Below are 20,441 nucleotides of genomic sequence, written 5' to 3' on the forward strand. Positions count from 1 at the left end.
TATATTGTATCTGATGGCCTGTAAAAAATTCAAACCGTTGTTAACCAATATACGTTCCTTAAAATCGCTCCATTCCCAGGCTTATAGCGCTTTTATCCTTTGGTCTATGGGGCTGTGCGAGGTGTCATTTTTTGCGCCATGATGTGATCTTTCTATCGGTACCTTGATTGCCCATATACGTCTTTTTGATCGCTTTTTATTAAATTTTTTCTGGATTTGATGCGACCAAAAATGCGCAATTTTGCACTTTGGGATTTTTTTGCGCTGACGCCGTTTACCGTACGAGATCAGGAATGTGATTAATTAATAGTTCGGGCGATTACGCACGCGGCGATAGCAAACATGTTTATTTATTTATTTATTTGTTTACTTTTATTTAAAACCTGGGAAAAGGGGGGTGATTCAGACTTTTATTAGGGGAGGGGCTTTTTACTATTAACAACACTCTTTTTTTTTTTTTACACATATACTAGAAGCCCCCCTGGGACTTCTAGTATATACACTTGGATCTCTCATTGAGATCTCTGCAGCATAGATATGCTGCAGAGATCCATGAGATCGGCACTCGTTTGCTTTCGGCTGCTGCAGCCGAAAACGAACGAGTGCCGAGCCGAGGACGGCGCCATCTTGGACGCGTCCCCGGCCGGCATCAGTAACGGAGATCGCTCCTCCGGGACAAGGTCCCGGAGGAGCGATCTCCCCCACTAGACACCAGGGAAACGTTGCCTCCGGTAATCGGAGGCAGCTGTCAACTTTGACAGCTGCCTCCGATTAGCTAATTAGCGGGCACGGCGATCAGACCGTGCCCGCTAATAGCAGCGGTCCCGGGCTACACGCGGCACCCGGGATCGCGGCACTTCAAAGCGGCTTTGAAGTGCAAGTGAGGACATAGGACGTACCGGTACGTCCTATGTCCTTAAGAGGTTAATAGAGGGAGTTTGTCCGGATCATCAGTGATTACCCTAATGTCAATTAACTGTGTGGTTTGAGGGCAATGAATGATTTTATGGTCTGCATCCGAGTCTGTACTCCCTCTCTTACAGGGAACCCAAATAGTCCTACAGAAATGAGGGGAAATATGACCGACTTGATACCTCTTTCCACTGCGGTTGGGGTAGACAGGTATACTAAAGTGTTCCAGACTGCACTTTGCAACTGGCGCTTACAGTCATCAGCCTGACTTGAGCCATATCTGGGGCCCACTGCATGTATAATCAAAACCTGGGCCAGTAACTGCAATACCTCCTGTAGCCACAGGGCCTTGTTCACTAACCAGCTGGTCACTATCCCTTTGTAGAGAGAGACCTGCTGCTAATGCTACAGACCGGGCCAGTCCTCCTTGATGCTTTAGATGTTCATTAGCAAAGTTTACAATAACATCAGAGAGATATCTGTTGCCCTCTTTTTCCTGCATTACTTTTAAGCGCTCTACCACTCCATTGTTCGACTGGTCGAGGGAGGGTAGAAGGGAGCGGTCCTGTGGGGGACACTACTTCGGGTTTGACTGGGGTGGCCTGGATCACTATGGGGGCAGGCTCAGGCTCCGGGGGCGGTGGCCAATCTTCACTCTGCCGCGTCCGTGGTTGGACCAGGTCAAATTCTCTCCATCCGGAATCACTTCCAGTGGATCTAGTATCCGGTTCTATTGCCTGTCTCCGATTACGAAGCATGGCTTGAGCTTCCGGAGTGTTGAGAAAATCACTCAACTTAGGGAAAATGGCGGCAGGCTTAGGGCCTTGCGTGTCACCATGCGTTCCACCTTGGGCTTGGGAGGAAACAGGGCCTTGGAAATAGGAACCGGAAGGGGTGAGTACCGGATATAGAGGGGCAACAGGCGAGATATGAGGTGTGACCTCATGGGGCGGGACTTTTGGATACGCCCTCGCCAAGGTGTGGCTTGTGGGCACCACAATTATAACATATGTCTCGCCAATCAAGATTCTGCATGCCACACTTAAAACAGGTCCACCTCAGTGACCAGAACCAGCACCATTATAGGTCATCTTTCTCCATATACTCGGCTGAAGCCTCCCAGTGGTCGGCAATTCAGCGAGTTTTGGGCATCCTTCACATATTTCTTGCCTTCCCTGACCCGAACTAATCCACTGCCGTCTGTGCACCGTCTGCAGTGTGTGCTTCCTTTTAAACAATCTCAGCATGTTACAGCCTGGTGATATTACTTATCCGTGTAGCTACTCACCGGATATGTGACTCCACAATCACCACTTGGAACCACCAATGCCAGGTTACAGGCTCCGAGTGTTAGGTCCCCAACCACAGATTGTTGTCACTGGGTAATATCTTCATATACATACACGTCTACCTCAGACAGCACCTGCTCTGTTTCCTTTCTCGGACTAGCAGCCTTGTGCCTAGGCTAGATGCTGCGATTGTTTACTTTCTATAAAGAGTTAATTCGAGTCAGTTTCTAGCAAAACATATGACTGCAAGTTTCACTTTCTGTTTCCCTTGAATCTGCAAAGAAATCTTCTGGTTAAGTGAACCACAAGTGACTGAGCAACTGGTGATAAGCCGGTGAACAGTTAAAGTTCAGACCACGGCACACAGACCAATACCGTTGTATCACCTCAACGTGGAACACCGATCCAGATGGACCCCCAACTCACTGACGATCACTGGCAAATGACACATATAAATATGCATACACTCACCGTGACTCTGATGAGGGTGATCAAGCCTCGGGTCAGTGAATCGCGGTCCAACACCAAGGGTCTGGCACGGGTCGATGATCCTCAATGGTCCTCTGGCCGTGGCCCCACGCTTGGCGCCAATTGACGGGGTCGTGACTCCCGCCAATGACAGGGGTCACTTTAATAGTGGTCAGTCACTTGCTCCAAATCATTCAGGCAGGTGCGCGCACACTAAGAAAGACTTTGACGCAAAATTCAGCTTCAATCTCAGTCCCTGCAGTGTTTGCCCTCGGATCATCACACGGCACTGAGGTTTATTGAGAAAGTAATAGTTTACACACAGTACAAAGGAAAGGGCGTGTTTAAAGCAGATAGTAAGCATATCTATCTTGTATCCAACTGTGTTGTCCCTCGCTGTATTGTGAAATGTTCTCTTCGTGATCACAGCAGCTCCTTTGTTATGTCTCACATCTTGTTACTATTGTATCAGCTCTCAGGAATACTTGGCAGGATACAGGCACCATCTTAAATTGCATAAGCATTGCTCGTCCGTTCAAAGGGAAATATAATTTCTCAATATAAAGTATAAAAACATAGAACTACCCTCACAAAACTTCCCTGACTGGGAATCGAACACGGGCCACGGCAGTGAGAGCTCCGAATCCTAGCCACTAGACCACCAGGGAGAAGACGTGGGGGATGGCGGCTAGCGTCAGCCGCTTGTCTGAGAATGCCCTTGAAAAGTCAAGTCAAAAGGTGGTATATTCGAAAATAAAGATTGAGAGATTTCACAAAAAATACAGCAAGAGAGGCGTTAAAGGGGTTATCTAGGAGAAGAAAACGCGCAGCAACTTTCTTGCATCACACCTGATCCCAGCTTCCCTGACCGGGATCGAACCCGGGCCGCAGCGGTGAGAGCGCTGAAATCCTAGCCACTAGACCACCAGGGAGAAGTTGTGCTCATTCTCCACACTCTATGGGTGGACTGACTGAGAATGGTGTGGAAAAGCCAAGTCCGAAAGGCGGTACACTAGTAAAAAGGATGGCGGCTTTTCTAAAAATTACGGCAAGGGAGGCGTCAATGTGTAGGACAAGAGTCCGAGAGAGCTCAACAAGCTGTGGCAGCTAAGAAAAGGAGCAAAGGTTATGCGTAGCGGCGAGGAGCAGTCGAGCGTCGGAGTCGCTTAGCAACCCGGGAGGATTAAAGGTAAAACTTCCCTGACCGGGAATCGAACCCAGGCCGCGGCGGTGAGAGCGCCGAATCCTAGCCACTAGACCACCAGGGGAGAAGACATGGGGGCTGGCGGCTAGCGTCAGCAGCTTGTCTGAGAATGCCCTTGAAAAGTCAAGAGTCGAAAGGTGGTATATTCGAAAATAAAATTGAGAGATTTCACAAAAAATACAGCAAGAGAGGCGTTAAAGGGGTTATCCAGGAGAAGAAAACGCGCAGCTACTTTCTTGCAAAAACAGCGTCACACCTGTTCCCAGGTGGGGTGTGGAATGGCAATTCGGCTCCCTTCACTCCAATGGAAGTGGGATGCAAAACCACAAACAAACTGAGGACAAGAAGAGTGGTGCAGTTTCTGGAAGAAAGCGGCCATGTTTTTCTGAGCCTGGATAAGCCCTCTAAAGGGGTTATCCAGGATTAGAAAAAAGATAACTACTTTCTTGCACAAACAGTACCACACCCGTCCCCAGGTGGGGTGTGGTATTAGAATTCAGCTCCATTCACTTTAATGGAACTCAGCTGCAAAACCACACCCAAACCGAGGGCAAGAGAGGTGCTGTTTTTTGAAGAAAGAAGCCACGCTTTTCCAAGCCTGGATAAGCACTTTATCATCCAAGAAAAAGTCTTAAAAAGCTCAAAAAACTGGTGGCAAAGAAACACAGGAAGGTTTTTTGGAACGCACAGCGTAATGGCGAGGAACAGTCGAGCATCCGAGTGGCTTCACAATCTCAGGGGATTGAAAAAAAGAGCAAACGCGAAGCTTCCCTGACCGGGAATCGAACCCGGGCCGCGGCGGTGAGAGCGCCGAATCCTAGCCACTAGACCACCAGGGAGAAGATGTGCTCATTCTCACCACTCCATGGGTGGACTGACTGAGAATGGTGTGGAAAAGCCAAGTCGAAAGGCGGTACACTAGTAAAAAAGGATGGCGGCTTTTCTAAAAATTACGGCAAGGGAGGCGTCAATGTGTAGGACAAGAGTCCGAGAGAGCTCAACAAGCTGTGGCAGCTAAGAAAAGGAGCAAAGGTTATGCGTAGCGGCGAGGAGCAGTCGAGCGTCGGAGTCGCTTAGCAACCCGGGAGGATTAAAGGTAAAACTTCCCTGACCGGGAATTGAACCCGGGCCGCGGCGGTGAGAGCGCCGAATCCTAGCCACTAGACCACCAGGGAGAAGACGTGGGGGCTGGCGGCTAGCGTCAGCAGCTTGTCTGAGAATGCCCTTGAAAAGTCAAGTCGAAAGGTGGTATATTCGAAAATAAAAATTGAGAGATTTCACAAAAAATACAGCAAGAGAGGCGTTAAAGGGGTTATCCAGGAGAAGAAAACGCGCAGCTACTTTCTTGCAAAAACAGCGTCACACCTGTTCCCAGGTGGGGTGTGGAATGGCAATTCGGCTCCCTTCACTCCAATGGAAGTGGGATGCAAAACCACAAACAAACTGAGGACAAGAAGAGTGGTGCAGTTTCTGGAAGAAAGCGGCCATGTTTTTCTGAGCCTGGATAAGCCCTCTAAAGGGGTTATCCAGGATTAGAAAAAAGATAACTACTTTCTTGCACAAACAGTACCACACCCGTCCCCAGGTGGGGTGTGGTATTAGAATTCAGCTCCATTCACTTCAATGGAACTCAGCTGCAAAACCACACCCAAACCGAGGGCAAGAGAGGTGCTGTTTTTGAAGAAAGAAGCCACGCTTTTCCAAGCCTGGATAAGCACTTTATCATCCAAGAAAAAGTCTTAAAAAGCTCAAAAAACTGGTGGCAAAGAAACACAGGAAGGTTTTTTGGAACGCACAGCGTAATGGCGAGGAACAGTCGAGCATCCGAGTGGCTTCACAATCTCAGGGGATTGAAAAAAAGAGCAAACGCGAAGCTTCCCTGACCGGGAATCGAACCCGGGCCGCGGCGGTGAGAGCGCCGAATCCTAGCCACTAGACCACCAGGGAGAAGTTGTGCTCATTCTCCCCACTCCATGGGTGGACTGACTGAGAATGGTGTGGAAAAGCCAAGTCGAAAGGCGGTACACTAGTAAAAAAGGATGGCGGCTTTTCTAAAAATTACGGCAAGGGAGGCGTCAATGTGTAGGACAAGAGTCCGAGAGAGCTCAACAAGCTGTGGCAGCTAAGAAAAGGAGCAAAGGTTATGCGTAGCGGCGAGGAGCAGTCGAGCGTCGGAGTCGCTTAGCAACCCGGGAGGATTAAAGGTAAAACTTCCCTGACCGGGAATCGAACCCGGGCCGCGGCGGTGAGAGCGCCGAATCCTAGCCACTAGACCACCAGGGAGAAGACGTGGGGGCTGGCGGCTAGCGTCAGCAGCTTGTCTGAGAATGCCCTTGAAAAGTCAAGTCGAAAGGTGGTATATTCGAAAATAAAAATTGAGAGATTTCACAAAAAAATACAGCAAGAGAGGCGTTAAAGGGGTTATCCAGGAGAAGAAAACGCGCAGCTACTTTCTTGCAAAAACAGCGTCACACCTGTTCCCAGTGGGGTGTGGAAATGGCAATTCGGCTCCCTCCACTGCCAATGGAAGTGGGATGCAAACCACAAACAAACTGAGGACAAGAAGAGTGGTGCAGTTTCTGGAAGAAAGCGGCCATGTTTTTCTGAGCCTGGATAAGCCCTCTAAAGGGGTTATCAGGATTAGAAAAAAAGATATCTACTTTCTTGCACAAACAGATACCACAACCCGTCCCCAGGTGGGGTGTGGTATTAGAATTCAGCTCCATTCACTTCAATGGAACTCAGCTGCAAAACCACACCCAAACCGAGGGCAAGAGAGGTGCTGTTTTTTGAAGAAAGAAGCCACGCTTTTTCCAAGCCTGGATAAGCACTTATCATCCAAGAAAAAGTCTTAAAAAAGCTCAAAAAAAACTGGTGGCAAAGAAACACAGGAAGGTTTTTTGGAAGCACAGCGTAATGGCGAGGAACAGTCGAGCATCCTAGTGGCTTCACAATCTCAGGGGATTGAAAAAAAGAGCAAACGCGAAGCTTCCCTCACCGGGAATCGAACCCGGGCGCGGCGGTGAGAGCGCCGAATCCTAGCCACTAGACCACCAGGAGAAGTTGTGCTCATTCTCCCCACTCCATGGGTGGACTGACTGAGAATGGTGTGGAAAAGGCCAAGTCGAAAGGCGGTACACTAGTAAAAGGATGGCGGCTTTTCTAAAAATAACGGCAAGGGAGGCGTCAATGTGTAGGACAAGAGTCCGAGAGAGCTCAACAAGCTGTGGCAGCTAAGAAAAGGAGCAAATTTTATGCGTAGCGGCGAGGAGCAGTCGAGCGTCGGAGTCGCTTAGCAACCCGGGAGGATTAAAGGTAAAACTTCCCTGACCGGGAATCGAACCCGGGCCGCGGCGGTGAGAGCGCCGAATCCTAGCCACTAGACCACCAGGGAGAAGACGTGGGGGCTGGCGGCTAGCGTCAGCCAGGCTTGTCTGAGAATGCCCTTGAAAAGTCAAGTCGAAAGGTGGTATATTCGAAAATAAAAATTGAGAGATTTCACAAAAAATACAGCAAGAGAGGCGTTAAAGGGTTATCCAGGAGAAGAAAACGCGCAGCTACTTTCTTGCAAAAACAGACGTCACACCTGTTCCCAGGTGGGGTGTGGGAAATGGCCAATTCGGCTCCCTTCACTCCAATGGAAGTGGGATGCAAAACCACAAACAAACTGAGGGACAAGAAGAGTGGTGCAGTTTCTGGAAGAAAGCGCCATGTTTTTCTGAGCCTGGATAAGCCCTCTAAAGGGGTTATCCAGGATTAGAAAAAAGATAATCTACTTTCTTGCACAAACAGTACCACACCCGTACCCCAGGTGGGGTGTGGTATTAGAATTCAGCTCCATTCACTTCAATGGAACTCAGCTGCAAAACCACACCCAAACCGAGGGCAAGAGAGGTGCTGTTTTTTGAAGAAAGAAGCCACGCTTTTCCAAGCCTGGATAAGCACTTTATCATCCAAGAAAAAGTCTTAAAAAGCTCAAAAACTGGTGGCAAAGAAACACAGGAAGGTTTTTTGGAACGCACAGCGTAATGGCGAGGAACAGTCGAGCATCCGGTGGCTTCACAATCTCCGGGGATTGAAAAAAAGAGCAAACTCGAAGCTTCCCTGACCGGGAATCGAACACGGGCCGCGGCGGTGAGAGAGCCGAATCCTAGCCACTAGACCACCAGGGAGAAGTTGTGCTCATTCTCCCCCAATCCATGGGTGGACTGACTGAGAATGGTGTGGAAAAAGCCAAGTCGAAAGGCGGTACACTAGTAAAAAAAGGATGGCGGCTTTTCTAAAAATTACGGCAAGGGAGGCGTCAATGTGTATGGACAAGAGTCCGAGAGAGCTCAACAAGCTGTGGCAGCTAAGAAAAGGAGCAAAGGTTATGCGTAGCGGCGAGGAGCAGTCGAGCGTCGGAGTCGCTTAGCAAACCCGGGAGGATTAAAGGTAAAACTTCCCTGACCGGGAATCGAACCCGGGCCGCGGCGGTGAGAGCGCCGAATCCTAGCCACTAGACCACCAGGGAGAAGACGTTAGGGGCTGGCGGCTAGCAGTCAGCAGCTTGTCTGAGAATGCCCTTGAAAAGTCAAGTCGAAAGGTGGTATATTCGAAAATAAAAATTGAGAGATTTCACAAAAAATACAGCAAGAGAGGCGTTAAAGGGGTTATCCAGGAGAAGAAAACGCGCAGCTACTTTCTTGCAAAAACAGCGTCACAACCTGTTTCCCAGGTGGGGTGTGGAATGGCAATTCGGCTCCCTTTCACTCCAATGGAAGGTGTGATGCAAACCACAAACAAACTGAGGACAAGAAGAGTGGTGCAGTTTTCTGGAAGAAAGCGGCCATGTTTTTCTGAGCCTGGATAAGCCCTCTAAAGGGGTTATCCAGGATTAGAAAAAAGATAACTACTGCTTGCACAAACAGTACCACACCCGTCCCCAGGTGGGGTGTGGTATTAGAATTCAGCTCCATTCACTTCAATGGAACTCAGCTGCAAAACCACACCCAAACCGAGGCAAGAGAGGTGCTGTTTTTGAAGAAAGAAGCCACGCTTTTCCAAGCCTGGATAAGCACTTATATCATCCAAGAAAAAGTCTTAAAAAGCTCAAAAAACTGTGGCAAATGAAACACAGGAATGTTTTTGGAACGCACAGCGTAATGGCGAGGAACAGTCGAAGCATCCGAGTGGCTTCACAAATCTCAGGGGATTGAAAAAAAGAGCAAACGCGAAGCTTCCCTGACCGGGAATCGAACCCGGGCCGCGGCGGTGAGAGCGCCGAATCCTAGCCACTATGACCACCAGGGAGAAGTTGTGCTCATTCTCCATCCACTCCATGGGTGGACTGACTGAGAATGGTGTGGAAAAGCCAAGTCGAAAGGCGGTACACTAGTAAAAAGGATGGCGGCTTTTCGAAAAATAACGGCAAGGGAGGCGTCAATGTGTAGGACAAAGAGTCCGAGAGAGCTCAACAAGCTGTGGCAAGCTAAGAAAAGGAGCAAATTTTATGCGTAGCGCGAGGAGCAGTCGAGCGTCGGAGTCGCTTAGCAACCCGGGAGGATTAAAGGTAAAACTTCCGACCGGGAATCGAACCCGGGCCGCGGCGGTGAGAGCGCCGAATCCTAGCCACTAGACCACCAGGGAGAAGACGTGGGGCTGGCGGCTAGCGTCAGCAGGTTGTCTGAGAATGCCTTGAAAAGTCAAGTCGAAAGGTGGTATATTCGAAAATAAAAATTGAGAGATTTCACAAAAAATACAGCAAGAGAGGCGTTAAAGGGGTTATCCAGGAGAAGAAAACGCGCAGCTACTTTCTTGCAAAAACCAGCGTCACACCTGTTCCCAGGTGGGGTGTGGAATGGCAATTCGGCTCCCTTCACTCCAATGGAAGTGGGATGCAAAACCACAAACAAACTGATGGACAAGAAGAGTGGTGCAGTTTCTGGAAGAAAGCGGCCATGTTTTTCTGAGCCTGGATAAGCCCTCTAAAGGGGTTATCCAGGATTAGAAAAAAGATAACTACTTTCTTGCACAAACAGTACCACACCCGTCCCCAGGTGGGGTGTGGTATTAGAATTCAGCTCCATTCACTTCAATGGAACTCAGCTGCAAAACCACACCCAAACCGAGGGCAAGAGAGGTGCTGTTTTTTGAAGAAAGAAGCCACGCTTTTCCAAGCCTGGATAAGCACTTTATCATCCAAGAAAAAGTCTTAAAAAGCTCAAAAAACTGGTGGCAAGGAACACAGGAAGGTTTTTTGGAACGCACAGCGTAATGGCGAGGAACAGTCGAGCATCCGAGTGGCTTCTCAATCTCCGGGATTGAAAAAAAGAGCAAACGCGAAGCTTCCCTGACCGGGAATCGAACCCGGCCGCGGCGGTGAGAGCGCCGAATCCTAGGCCACTAGACCACCAGGAGAAGTTGTGCTCATTCTCCCTCACTCCATGGTTGGACTGACTGAAAAAAAAAAAAAAAAATGGTGTGTAAAAACCAAGTCGAAAGGCGGTACACTAGTAAAAAAGGATGGGCGGCTTTTCTAAAAATAACGGCAAGGGAGGGCGTCAATGTGTAGGACAAGAGTCCCGAGAGAGCTCAACAAGCTTGTGGCAGCTAAGAAAAGGAGCAAATTTTATGCGTAGCGGCGAGGAGACAGTCGAGCGTCGGAGTCGCTTTAGCACCCGGGAGATTAAAAGGTAAAACTTCCTGACCGGGAATCGAACCCGGGCCGCGGCGGTGAGAGCGCCGAATCCTAGCCACTAGACCACCAGGGGAAAACTGTGGGGGCTGGCGGCTAGCGTCAGCAGCTTGTCTGAGAATGCCCTGAAAAGTCAAGGTCGAAAGGTGGTATATTCGAAAAATAAAAATTGAGAGATTTCACAAAAAATACAGCAGAGAGAGGCGTTAAAGGGGTTATCCAGGAGAAGAAAACGCGCAGCTACTTTCTTGCAAAAACAGCGTCACACCTGTTCCCAGGTGGGGTGTGGAATGGCAATTCGGCTCCCTTCACTCCAATGGAAGTGGGATGCAAAAACCACAAACAAACTGAGGACAAGAAGAGTGTGCAGTTTCTGAAGAAAAGCGGCCATGTTTTTCTGAGCCTGGATAAGCCCTCTAAAGGGGGTTATCCAGGATTAGAAAAAAGATAACTACTTTCTTGCACAAACAGTACCCACACCCGTCCCAGGTGGGGTGTGGTATTAGAATTCAGCTCCATTCACTTCAATGGAACTCAGCTGCAAAACCACAACCCAAACCGAGGGCAAAGAGAGGTGCTGTTTTTGAAGAAAGAAGCCACGCTTTTCCAAGCCTGGATAAGCACTTTATCATCCAAGAAAAAGTCTTAAAAAGCTCAAAAAACTGGTGGCAAAGAAAACCAGGAAGGTTTTTTGGAACGCACAGCGTAATGGCGAGGAACAGTCGAGCATCCGAGTGGCTTCACAATCTCAGGGATTGAAAAAAAAAGAGCAAACTCGAAGCTTCCCTGACCGGGAATCGAACCCGGGACGCGGCGGTGAGAGCGCCGAATCCTAGCCACTAGACCACCAGGGAGAAGTTGTGCTCATTCTCCCCACTCCATGGGTGGACTGACTGAGAATGGTGTGGAAAAGCCAAGTCGAAAGGCGGTACACTAGTAAAAAAAGGATGGCGGCTTTTCTAAAAATTAACGGCAAGGGAGGCGTCAATGTGTAGGACAAGAGTCCGAGAGAGCTCAACAAGCTGTGGCAGCTAAGAAAAGGAGCAAAGGTTATGCGTAGGCGGCGAGGAGCAGTCGAGCGGCGGAGTCGCTTAGCAACCCGGGAGGATTAAAGGTAAAACTTCCCTGACCGGAATCGAACCCGGGCCGCGGCGGTGAGAGCGCCGAATCCTAGCCACTAGACCACCAGGGAGAAGACGTGGGGGCTGGCGGCTAGCGTCAGCAGCTTGTCTGAGAATGCCCTTGAAAAGTCAAGTCGAAAGGTGGTATATTCGAAAATAAAAATTGAGAGATTTCACAAAAAATACAGCAAGAGAGGCGTTAAAGGGGTTATCCAGGAGAAGAAAACGCGCAGCTACTTTCTTGCAAAAACAGCGTCACACCTGTTCCCAGGTGGGGTGTGGAATGGCAATTCGGCTCCCTTCACTCCAATGGAAGTGGGATGCAAAACCACAAACAAACTGAGGACAAGAAGAGTGGTGCAGTTTCTGGAAGAAAGCGGCCATGTTTTTCTGAGCCTGGATAAGCCCTCTAAAGGGGTTATCCAGGATTAGAAAAAGATAACTACTTTCTTGCACAAACAGTACCACACCCGGTCCCCAGGTGGGGTGTGGTATTAGATTCAGCTCCATTCACTTCAATGGAACTCAGCTGCAAAACCACACCCAAACCGAGGGCAAGAGAGGTGCTGTTTTTTGAAGAAAGAAGCCACGCTTTTCCAAGCCTGGATAAGCACTTTATCATCCAAGAAAAAGTCTTAAAAAGCTCAAAAACTGGTGGCAATGAAACACAGGAAGGTTTTTGGAACGCACAGCGTAATGGCGAGGAACAGTCGAGCATCCGAGTGGCTTCACAATCTCCAGGGGATTGAAAAAAAGAGCAAACGCGAAGCTTCCCTGACCGGGAATCGAACCCGGGCCGCGGCGGTGAGAGCGCCGAATCCTAGCCACTAGAACCACCAGGGAGAAGTTGTGCTCATTCTCTCCACTCCATGGGTGGACTGACTGAGAATGGTGTGGAAAAGTCAAGTCGAAAGGCGGTACACTAGTAAAAAAGGATGGCGGCTTTTCTAAAATTACGGCAAGGGAGGCGTCAATGTGTAGGACAAGAGTCCGAGAGAGCTCAACAAGCTGTGGCAGCTAAGAAAAGGAGCAAAGGTTATGCGTAGCGGCGAGGAGCAGTCGAGCGTCGGAGTCGCTTAGCAACCCGGGAGGATTAAAGGTAAAACTTCCTGACCGGGAATCGAAACCCGGGCCGCGGCGGTGAGAGCGCCGAATCCTAGCCACTAGACCAACCAGGGAGAAGACGTGGGGGCTGGCGGCTAGCGTCAGCAGCTTGTCTGAGAATGCCCTTGAAAAGTCAAGTCGAAAGGTGGTATATTCGAAAATAAAAATTGAGAGATTTCACAAAAAATACAGCAAGAGAGGCGTTAAAGGGGTTATCCAGGAGAAGAAAACGCGCAGCTACTTTCTTGCAAAAACAGCGTCACACCTGTTCCCAGGTGGGGTGTGGACTGGCAAATTCGGCTCCCTTCACTCCAATGGAAGTGGGATGCAAAACCACAAACAAACTGAGGACAAGAAGAGTGGTGCAGTTTCTGGAAGAAAGGCGGCCATGTTTTTCTGAGCCTGGATAAGCCCTCTAAAGGGGTTATCCAGGATTAGAAAAAGATAACTACTTTCTTGCACAAACAGTACCACCACCGTCCCCAGGTGGGGTGTGGTATTAGAATTCAGCTCCATTCACTTCAATGGAACTCAGCTGCAAAACCACACCCAAACCGAGGGCAAAGAGGTGGCATGTTTTTTGAAGAAGAAGCCACGCTTTCCAAGCCTGGATAAGCACTTTATCATCCAAGAAAAAGTCTTAAAAAGCTCAAAAAACTGGTGGCAAAGAAACACAGGAAGGTTTTTTGGAACGCACAGCGTAATGGCGAGGAACAGTCGAGCATCCGAGTGGCTTCACAATCTCAGGGGATTGAAAAAAAGAGCAAACTCGAAGCTTCCCTGACCGGGAATCGAACCCGGGCCGCGGCGCGTGAGGAGCGCCGAATCCTAGCCACTAGACCACCAGGGAGAAGTTGTGCTCATTCTCTCCCACTCCATGGGTGGACTGACTGAGAATGGTGTGGAAAAGCCAAGTCGAAAGGCGGTACACTAGTAAAAAAGGATGGCGGCTTTTCTAAAAATTACGGCAAGGGGAGGCGTCAATGTGTAGGACAAGAGTCCGAGAGAGCTCAACAAGCTGTGGCAGCTAAGAAAAGGAGCAAAGGTTATGCGTAGCGGCGAGGAGCAGTCGAGCGTCGGAGTCGCTTAGCAACCCGGGAGGATTAAAGGTAAAACTTCCCTGACCGGGAATCGAAACCCGGGCCGCGGCGGTGAGAGCGCCGAATCCTAGCCACTAGACCACCAGGGAGAAGACGTGGGGGCTGGCGGCTAGCGTCAGCAGCTTGTCTGAGAATGCCCTTGAAAAGTCAAGTCGAAAGGTGGTATATTCGAAAATAAAAATTGAGAGATTTCACAAAAAATACAGCAAGAGAGGCGTTAAAGGGGTTATCCAGGAGAAGAAAACGCGCAGCTACTTTCTTGCAAAAACAGCGTCACACCTGTTCCCAGGTGGGGTGTGGAATGGCAATTCGGCTCCCTTCACTCCAATGGAAGTGGGATGCAAAACCACAAACAAACTGAGGACAAGAAGAGTGGTGGCAGTTTCTGGAAGAAAGCGGCCATGTTTTTCTGAGCCTGGATAAGCCCTCTAAAGGGGTTATCCAGGATTAGAAAAAAGATAACTACTTGCTTGCACAAACAGTACCACACCCGTCCCCAGGTGGGGTGTGGTATTAGAATTCAGCTCCATTCACTTCAATGGAACTCAGCTGCAAAACCACACCCAAACCGAGGGCAAGAGAGGTGCTGTTTTTTTGAAGAAAGAAGCCACGCTTTTCCAAGCCTGGATAAGCACTTTATCATCCAAGAAAAAGTCTTAAAAAGCTCAAAAAACTGGTGGCAAAGAAACACAGGAAGGTTTTTTGGAACGCACAGCGTAATGGCGAGGAACAGTCGAGCATCCGAGTGGCTTCACAATCTCCGGGGATTGAAAAAAAGAGCAAACGCGAAGCTTCCCTGACCGGGAATCGAACCCGGGCCGCGGCGGTGAGAGCGCCGAATCCTAGCCACTAGACCACCAGGGAGAAGTTGTGCTCATTCCCCCACTCCATGGGTGGACTGACTGAGAATGGTGTGGAAAAGCCAAGTCGAAAGGCGGTACACTAGTAAAAAAGGATGGCGGCTTTTCTAAAAAATACGGCAAGGGAGGCGTCAATGTGTAGGACAAGAGTCCGAGAGAGCTCAACAAGCTGTGGCAGCTAAGAAAAGGAGCAAAGTTTATGCGTAGCGGCGAGGAAGCAGTCGAGCGTCGGAGTCGCTTAGCAACCCGGGAGGATTAAAGGTAAAACTTCCCTGACCGGGAATCCGAACCCGGCCGCGGCGGTGAGAGCGCCGAATCCTAGCCACTAGACCACCAGGGAGAAGACGTGGGGGCTGGCGGCTAGCGTCAGCAGCTTGTCTGAGAATGCCCTTGAAAAGTCAAGTCGAAAGGTGGTATATTCGAAAATAAAAATTGAGAGATTTCACAAAAAATACAGCAAGAGAGGCGTTAAAGGGGTTATCCAGGAGAAGAAAACGCGCAGCTACTTTCTTGCAAAAACAGCGTCACACCTGTTCCCAGGTGGGGTGTGGAATGGCAATTCGGCTCCCTTCACTCCAATGGAAGTGGGATGCAAAACCACAAACAAACTGAGGACAAGAAGAGTGGTGCAGTTTCTGGAAGAAAGCGGCCATGTTTTTCTGAGCCTGGATAAGCCCTCTAAAGGGGTTATCCAGGATTAGAAAAAAAGATAACTACTTTCTTGCACAAACAGTACCACACCCGTCCCCAGGTGGGGTGTGGTATTAGAATTCAGCTCCATTCACTTCAATGGAACTCAGCTGCAAAACCACACCCAAACCGAGGGCAAGAGAGGTGCTGTTTTTTGAAGAAAGAAGCCACGCTTTTCCCAAGCCTGGATAAGCACTTTATCATCCAAGAAAAGTCTTAAAAAGCTCAAAAAAACTGGTGGCAAAGAAACACAGGAAGGTTTTTTGGAACGCACAGCGTAATGGCGAGGAACAGTCGAGCATCCGAGTGGCTTCACAATCTCAGGGGATTGAAAAAAAGAGCAAACGCGAAGCTTCCCTGACCGGGAATCGAACCCGGGCCGCAGCGGTGAGAGCGCCGAATCCTAGCCACTAGACCACCAGGGAGAAGTTGTGCTCATTCTCTCCACTCCATGGGTGGACTGACTGAGAAATGGTGTGGAAAAAGCCAAGTCGAAAGGCGGTACACTAGTAAAAAAAGGATGGCGGCTTTTCTAAAAATTACGGCAAGGGAGGCGTCAATGTGTAGGACAAGAGTCCGAGAGAGCTCAACAAGCTGTGGCAGCTAAGAAAAGGAGCAAAGGTTATGCGTAGCGGCGAGGAGCAGTCGAGCGTCGGAGTCGCTTAGCAACCCGGGAGGATTAAAGGTAAAACTTCCCTGACCGGGAATCGAACCCGGGCCGCGGCGGTGAGAGCGCCGAATCCTAGCCACTAGACCACCAGGGAGGATAGACGTGGGGGCTGGCGGCTAGCGTCAGCAGCTTGTCTGAGAATGCCCTTGAAAAGTCAAGTCGAAAGGTGGTATATTCGAAAATAAAAATTGAGAGATTTCACAAAAAATACAGCAAGAGAGGCGTTAAAGGGGTTATCCAGGAGAAGAAAACGCGCAGCTACTTTCTTGCAAAAACAGCGTCACACCTGTTCCCAGGTGGGGTGTGGAATGGCAATTCGGCTCCCTTCACTCCAATGGAAGTGGGATGCAAAACCACAAACAAACTGAGGACAAGAAGAGTGGTGCAGTTTCTGGAAGAAAGCGGCCATGTTTTTCTGAGCCTGGATAAGCCCTCTAAAAGGGGTTATCCAGGATTAGAAAAAAGATAACTACTTTCTTGCACAAACAGTACCACACCCGTCCCCAGGTGGGGTGTGGTATTAGAATTCAGCTCCATTCACTTCAATGGAACTCAGCTGCAAAACCACACCCAAACCGAGGGCAAGAGAGGTGCTGTTTTTTGAAGAAAGAAGCCACGCTTTTCCAAGCCTGGATAAGCACTTTATCATCCAAGAAAAAGTCTTAAAAAGCTCAAAAAACTGGTGGCAAAGAAACACAGGAAGGTTTTTTGGAACGCACAGCGTAATGGCGAGGAACAGTCGAGCATCCGAGTGGCTTCACAATCTCAGGGGATTGAAAAAAAGAGCAAACGCGAAGCTTCCCTGACCAGGAATCGAACCCGGGCAGCTGAGGTGAGAGCGCCGAATCCTAGCCACTAGACCACCAGGGAGAAGTTGTGCTCATTCTCCCCACTCCATGGGTGGACTGACTGAGAATGGTGTGGAAAAGCCAAGTCGAAAGGCGGTACACTAGTAAAAAAGGATGGCGGCTTTTTTAAAAATTACGGCAAGGGAGGCGTCAATGTGTAGGACAAGAGTCCGAGAGAGCTCAACAAGCTGTGGCAGCTAAGAAAAGGAGCAAAGGTTATGCGTAGCGGCGAGGAGCAGTCGAGCGTCGGAGTCGCTTAGCAACCCGGGAGGATTAAAGGTAAAACTTCCCTGACCGGGAATCGAACCCGGGCCGCGGCGGTGAGAGGGCCGAATCCTAGCCACTAGACCACCAGGGAGAAGACGTGGGGGCTAGCGGCTAGCGTTAGCAGCTTGTCTGAGAATGCCCTTGAAAAGTCAAGTCGAAAGGTGGTATATTCGAAAATAAAAATTTGAGAGATTTCACAAAAAATACAGCAAGAGAGGCGTTAAAGGGGTTATCCAGGAGAAGAAAACGCGCAGCTACTTTCTTGCAAAAACAGCGTCACACCTGTTCCCAGGTGGGGTGTGGAATGGCAATTCGGCTCCCTTCACTCCAATGGAAGTGGGATGCAAAACACAAACAAACTGAGGACAAGAAGAGTGGTGCAGTTTCTGGAAGAAAGCGGCCATGTTTTTCTGAGCCTGGATAAGCCCTCTAAGAGGTTATCCAGGATTAGAAAAAAGATAACTACTTTCTTGCACAAACAGTACCACACCCGTCCCCAGGTGGGGTGTGGTATTAGAATTCAGCTCCATTCACTTCAATGGAACTCAGCTGCAAAACCACACCCAACCGAGGGCAAGAGAGGTGCTGTTTTTTGAAGAAAGAAGCCACGCTTTTCCAAGCCTGGATAAGCACTTTATCATCCTAAGAAAAAGTCTTAAAAAGCTCAAAAAACTGGTGGCAAAGAAACACAGGAAGGTTTTTTGGAACGCACAGCGTAATGGCGAGGAACAGTCGAGCATCCGAGTGGCTTCACAATCTCAAGGATTGAAAAAAAAGAGCAAACTCGAAGCTTCCCTGACCGGGAATCGAACCCGGGCCGCGGCGGTGAGAGCGCCGAATCCTAGCCACTAGACCACCAGGGAGAAGTTGTGCTCATTCTCCCCACTCCATGGGTGGACTGACTGAGAATGGTGTGGAAAAGCCAAGTCGAAAGGCGGTACACTAGTAAAAAAGGATGGCGGCTTTTCTAAAAATTACGGCAAGGGAGGCGTCAATGTGTAGGACAAGAGTCCGAGAGAGCTCAACAAGCTGTGGCAGCTAAGAAAAGGAGCAAAGGTTATGCGTAGCGGCGAGGAGCAGTCGAGCGTCGGAGTCGCTTAGCAACCCGGGAGGATTAAAGGTAAAACTTCCCTGACCGGGAATCGAACCCGGGCCGCGGCGGTGAGAGCGCCGAATCCTAGCCACTAGACCACCAGGGAGAAGACGTGGGGCTGGCGGCTAGCGTCAGCAGCTTGTCTGAGAATGCCCTTGAAAAGTCAAGTCGAAAGGTGGTATATTCGAAAATAAAAATTGAGAGATTTCACAAAAAATACAGCAAGAGAGGCGTTAAAGGGGTTATCCAGGAGAAGAAAACGCGCAGCTACTTTCTTGCAAAACAGCGTCACACCTGTTCCCAGGTGGGTGTGGAATGGCAATTCGGCTCCCTTCACTCCAATGGAAGTGGGATGCAAAACCACAAACAAACTGAGGACAAGAAGAGTGGTGCAGTTTCTGGAAGAAAGCGGCCATGTTTTTCTGAGCCTGGATAAGCCCTCTAAAGAGGTTATCCAGGATTAGAAAAAAGATAACTACTTTCTTGCACAAACAGTACCACACCCGTCCCCAGGTGGGGTGTGGTATTAGAATTCAGCTCCATTCACTTCAATGGAACTCAGCTGCAAAACCACACCCAAACCGAGGGCAAGAGAGGTGCTGTTTTTTGAAGAAAGAAGCCACGCTTTCCAAGCCTGGATAAGCACTTTATCATCCAAGAAAAAGTCTTAAAAAGCTCAAAAAACTGGTGGCAAAGAAACACAGGAAGGTTTTTTTGGAACGCACAGCGTAATGGCGAGGAACAGTCGAGCATCCGAGTGGCTTCACAATCTCAGGGGATTGAAAAAAAGAGCAAACTCGAAGCTTCCCTGACCGGGAATCGAACCCGGGCCGCGGCGGTGAGAGCGCCGAATCCTAGCCACTAGACCACCAGGGAGAAGTTGTGCTCATTCTCCCCACTCCATGGGTGGACTGACTGAGAATGGTGTGGAAAAGCCAAGTCGAAAGGCGGTACACTAGTAAAAAAGGATGGCGGCTTTTCTAAAAATTACGGCAAGGGAGGCGTCAATGTGTAGGACAAGAGTCCGAGAGAGCTCAACAAGCTGTGGCAGCTAAGAAAGGAGCAAAGGTTATGCGTAGCGGCGAGGAGCAGTCGAGCGTCGGAGTCGCTTAGCAACCCGGGAGGATTAAAGGTAAAACTTCCCTGACCGGGAATCGAACCCGGGCCGCGGCGGTGAGAGCGCCGAATCCTAGCCACTTGACCACCAGGGAGAAGACGTGGGGGGCTGGCGGCTAGCGTCAGCAGCTTGTCTGAGAATGCCCTTGAAAAGTCAAGTCGAAAGGTGGTATATTCGAAAATAAAAATTGAGAGATTTCACAAAAAATACAGCAAGAGAGGCGTTAAAGGGGTTATCCAGGAGAAGAAAACGCGCAGCTACTTTCTTGCAAAAACAGCGTCACACCTGTTCCCAGGTGGGTGTGGAATGGCAATTCGGCTCCCTTCACTCCAATGGAAGTGGGATGCAAAACCACAAACAAACTGAGGACAAGAAGAGTGGTGCAGTTTCTGGAAGAAAGCGGCCATGTTTTTCTGAGCCTGGATAAGCCCTCTAAAGGGGTTATCCAGGATTAGAAAAAAGATAACTACTTTCTTGCACAAACAGTACCACACCCGTCCCCAGGTGGGGTGTGGTATTAGAATTCAGCTCCATTCACTTCAATGGAACTCAGCTGCAAAACCACACCCAAACCGAGGGCAAGAGAGGTGCTGTTTTTTGAAGAAAGAAGCCACGCTTTTCCAAGCCTGGATAAGCACTTTATCAATCCAAGAAAAAGTCTTAAAAAGCTCAAAAAACTGGTGGCAAAGAAACACAGGAAGGTTTTTTGGAACGCACAGCGTAATGGCGAGGAACAGTCGAGCATCCGAGTGGCTTCACAATCTCAGGGGATTGAAAAAAAAGAGCAAACGCGAAGGCTTCCCTGACCGGGAATCGAACCCGGGCCGCAGCGGTGAGAGCGCCGAATCCTAGCCACTAGACCACCAGGGAGAAGTTGTGCTCATTCTCCCCACTCCATGGGTGGACTGACTGAGAATGGTGTGGAAAAAGCCAAGTCGAAAGGCGGTACACTAGTAAAAAAGGATGGCGGCTTTCTAAAAATAACGGCAAGGGAGGCGTCAATGTGTAGGACAAGAGTCCGA

General features: G+C 49.4%; 15 non-coding genes across 15 annotated transcripts; all 15 read right to left on the minus strand.

The window, feature by feature from the left end:
• Positions 1-4,640: 4,640 nt before the first annotated feature.
• Positions 4,641-4,712, minus strand: TRNAE-CUC (transfer RNA glutamic acid (anticodon CUC)). The gene has a single exon. It is a non-coding gene; the product is annotated as a tRNA-Glu (tRNA).
• A 264-nt stretch (positions 4,713-4,976) lies between these two features.
• Positions 4,977-5,048, minus strand: TRNAE-CUC (transfer RNA glutamic acid (anticodon CUC)). Its single transcript has one exon. It is a non-coding gene; the product is annotated as a tRNA-Glu (tRNA).
• A 700-nt stretch (positions 5,049-5,748) lies between these two features.
• Positions 5,749-5,820, minus strand: TRNAE-CUC (transfer RNA glutamic acid (anticodon CUC)). The gene has a single exon. It is a non-coding gene; the product is annotated as a tRNA-Glu (tRNA).
• Positions 5,821-6,084: 264 nt separating this feature from the next.
• TRNAE-CUC (transfer RNA glutamic acid (anticodon CUC)) lies at positions 6,085-6,156 on the minus strand. The gene has a single exon. It is a non-coding gene; the product is annotated as a tRNA-Glu (tRNA).
• Positions 6,157-7,195: 1,039 nt separating this feature from the next.
• TRNAE-CUC (transfer RNA glutamic acid (anticodon CUC)) lies at positions 7,196-7,267 on the minus strand. The gene has a single exon. It is a non-coding gene; the product is annotated as a tRNA-Glu (tRNA).
• A 1,047-nt stretch (positions 7,268-8,314) lies between these two features.
• TRNAE-CUC (transfer RNA glutamic acid (anticodon CUC)) lies at positions 8,315-8,386 on the minus strand. The gene has a single exon. It is a non-coding gene; the product is annotated as a tRNA-Glu (tRNA).
• Positions 8,387-11,331: 2,945 nt separating this feature from the next.
• Positions 11,332-11,403, minus strand: TRNAE-CUC (transfer RNA glutamic acid (anticodon CUC)). Its single transcript has one exon. It is a non-coding gene; the product is annotated as a tRNA-Glu (tRNA).
• A 2,487-nt stretch (positions 11,404-13,890) lies between these two features.
• On the minus strand, positions 13,891-13,963 carry TRNAE-CUC (transfer RNA glutamic acid (anticodon CUC)). The gene has a single exon. It is a non-coding gene; the product is annotated as a tRNA-Glu (tRNA).
• A 703-nt stretch (positions 13,964-14,666) lies between these two features.
• On the minus strand, positions 14,667-14,738 carry TRNAE-CUC (transfer RNA glutamic acid (anticodon CUC)). Its single transcript has one exon. It is a non-coding gene; the product is annotated as a tRNA-Glu (tRNA).
• A 1,039-nt stretch (positions 14,739-15,777) lies between these two features.
• Positions 15,778-15,849, minus strand: TRNAE-CUC (transfer RNA glutamic acid (anticodon CUC)). Its single transcript has one exon. It is a non-coding gene; the product is annotated as a tRNA-Glu (tRNA).
• Positions 15,850-16,116: 267 nt separating this feature from the next.
• On the minus strand, positions 16,117-16,188 carry TRNAE-CUC (transfer RNA glutamic acid (anticodon CUC)). The gene has a single exon. It is a non-coding gene; the product is annotated as a tRNA-Glu (tRNA).
• Positions 16,189-18,000: 1,812 nt separating this feature from the next.
• Positions 18,001-18,072, minus strand: TRNAE-CUC (transfer RNA glutamic acid (anticodon CUC)). Its single transcript has one exon. It is a non-coding gene; the product is annotated as a tRNA-Glu (tRNA).
• A 264-nt stretch (positions 18,073-18,336) lies between these two features.
• Positions 18,337-18,408, minus strand: TRNAE-CUC (transfer RNA glutamic acid (anticodon CUC)). Its single transcript has one exon. It is a non-coding gene; the product is annotated as a tRNA-Glu (tRNA).
• Positions 18,409-19,106: 698 nt separating this feature from the next.
• On the minus strand, positions 19,107-19,178 carry TRNAE-CUC (transfer RNA glutamic acid (anticodon CUC)). Its single transcript has one exon. It is a non-coding gene; the product is annotated as a tRNA-Glu (tRNA).
• A 1,039-nt stretch (positions 19,179-20,217) lies between these two features.
• Positions 20,218-20,289, minus strand: TRNAE-CUC (transfer RNA glutamic acid (anticodon CUC)). The gene has a single exon. It is a non-coding gene; the product is annotated as a tRNA-Glu (tRNA).
• Between the last annotated feature and the right edge of the window lie 152 nt (positions 20,290-20,441).

The sequence above is a fragment of the Dendropsophus ebraccatus genome, unplaced genomic scaffold (genome assembly GCF_027789765.1).
Source record: "Dendropsophus ebraccatus isolate aDenEbr1 unplaced genomic scaffold, aDenEbr1.pat pat_scaffold_875_ctg1, whole genome shotgun sequence".
NCBI classification, from domain to species: Eukaryota; Metazoa; Chordata; class Amphibia; order Anura; family Hylidae; genus Dendropsophus; species Dendropsophus ebraccatus.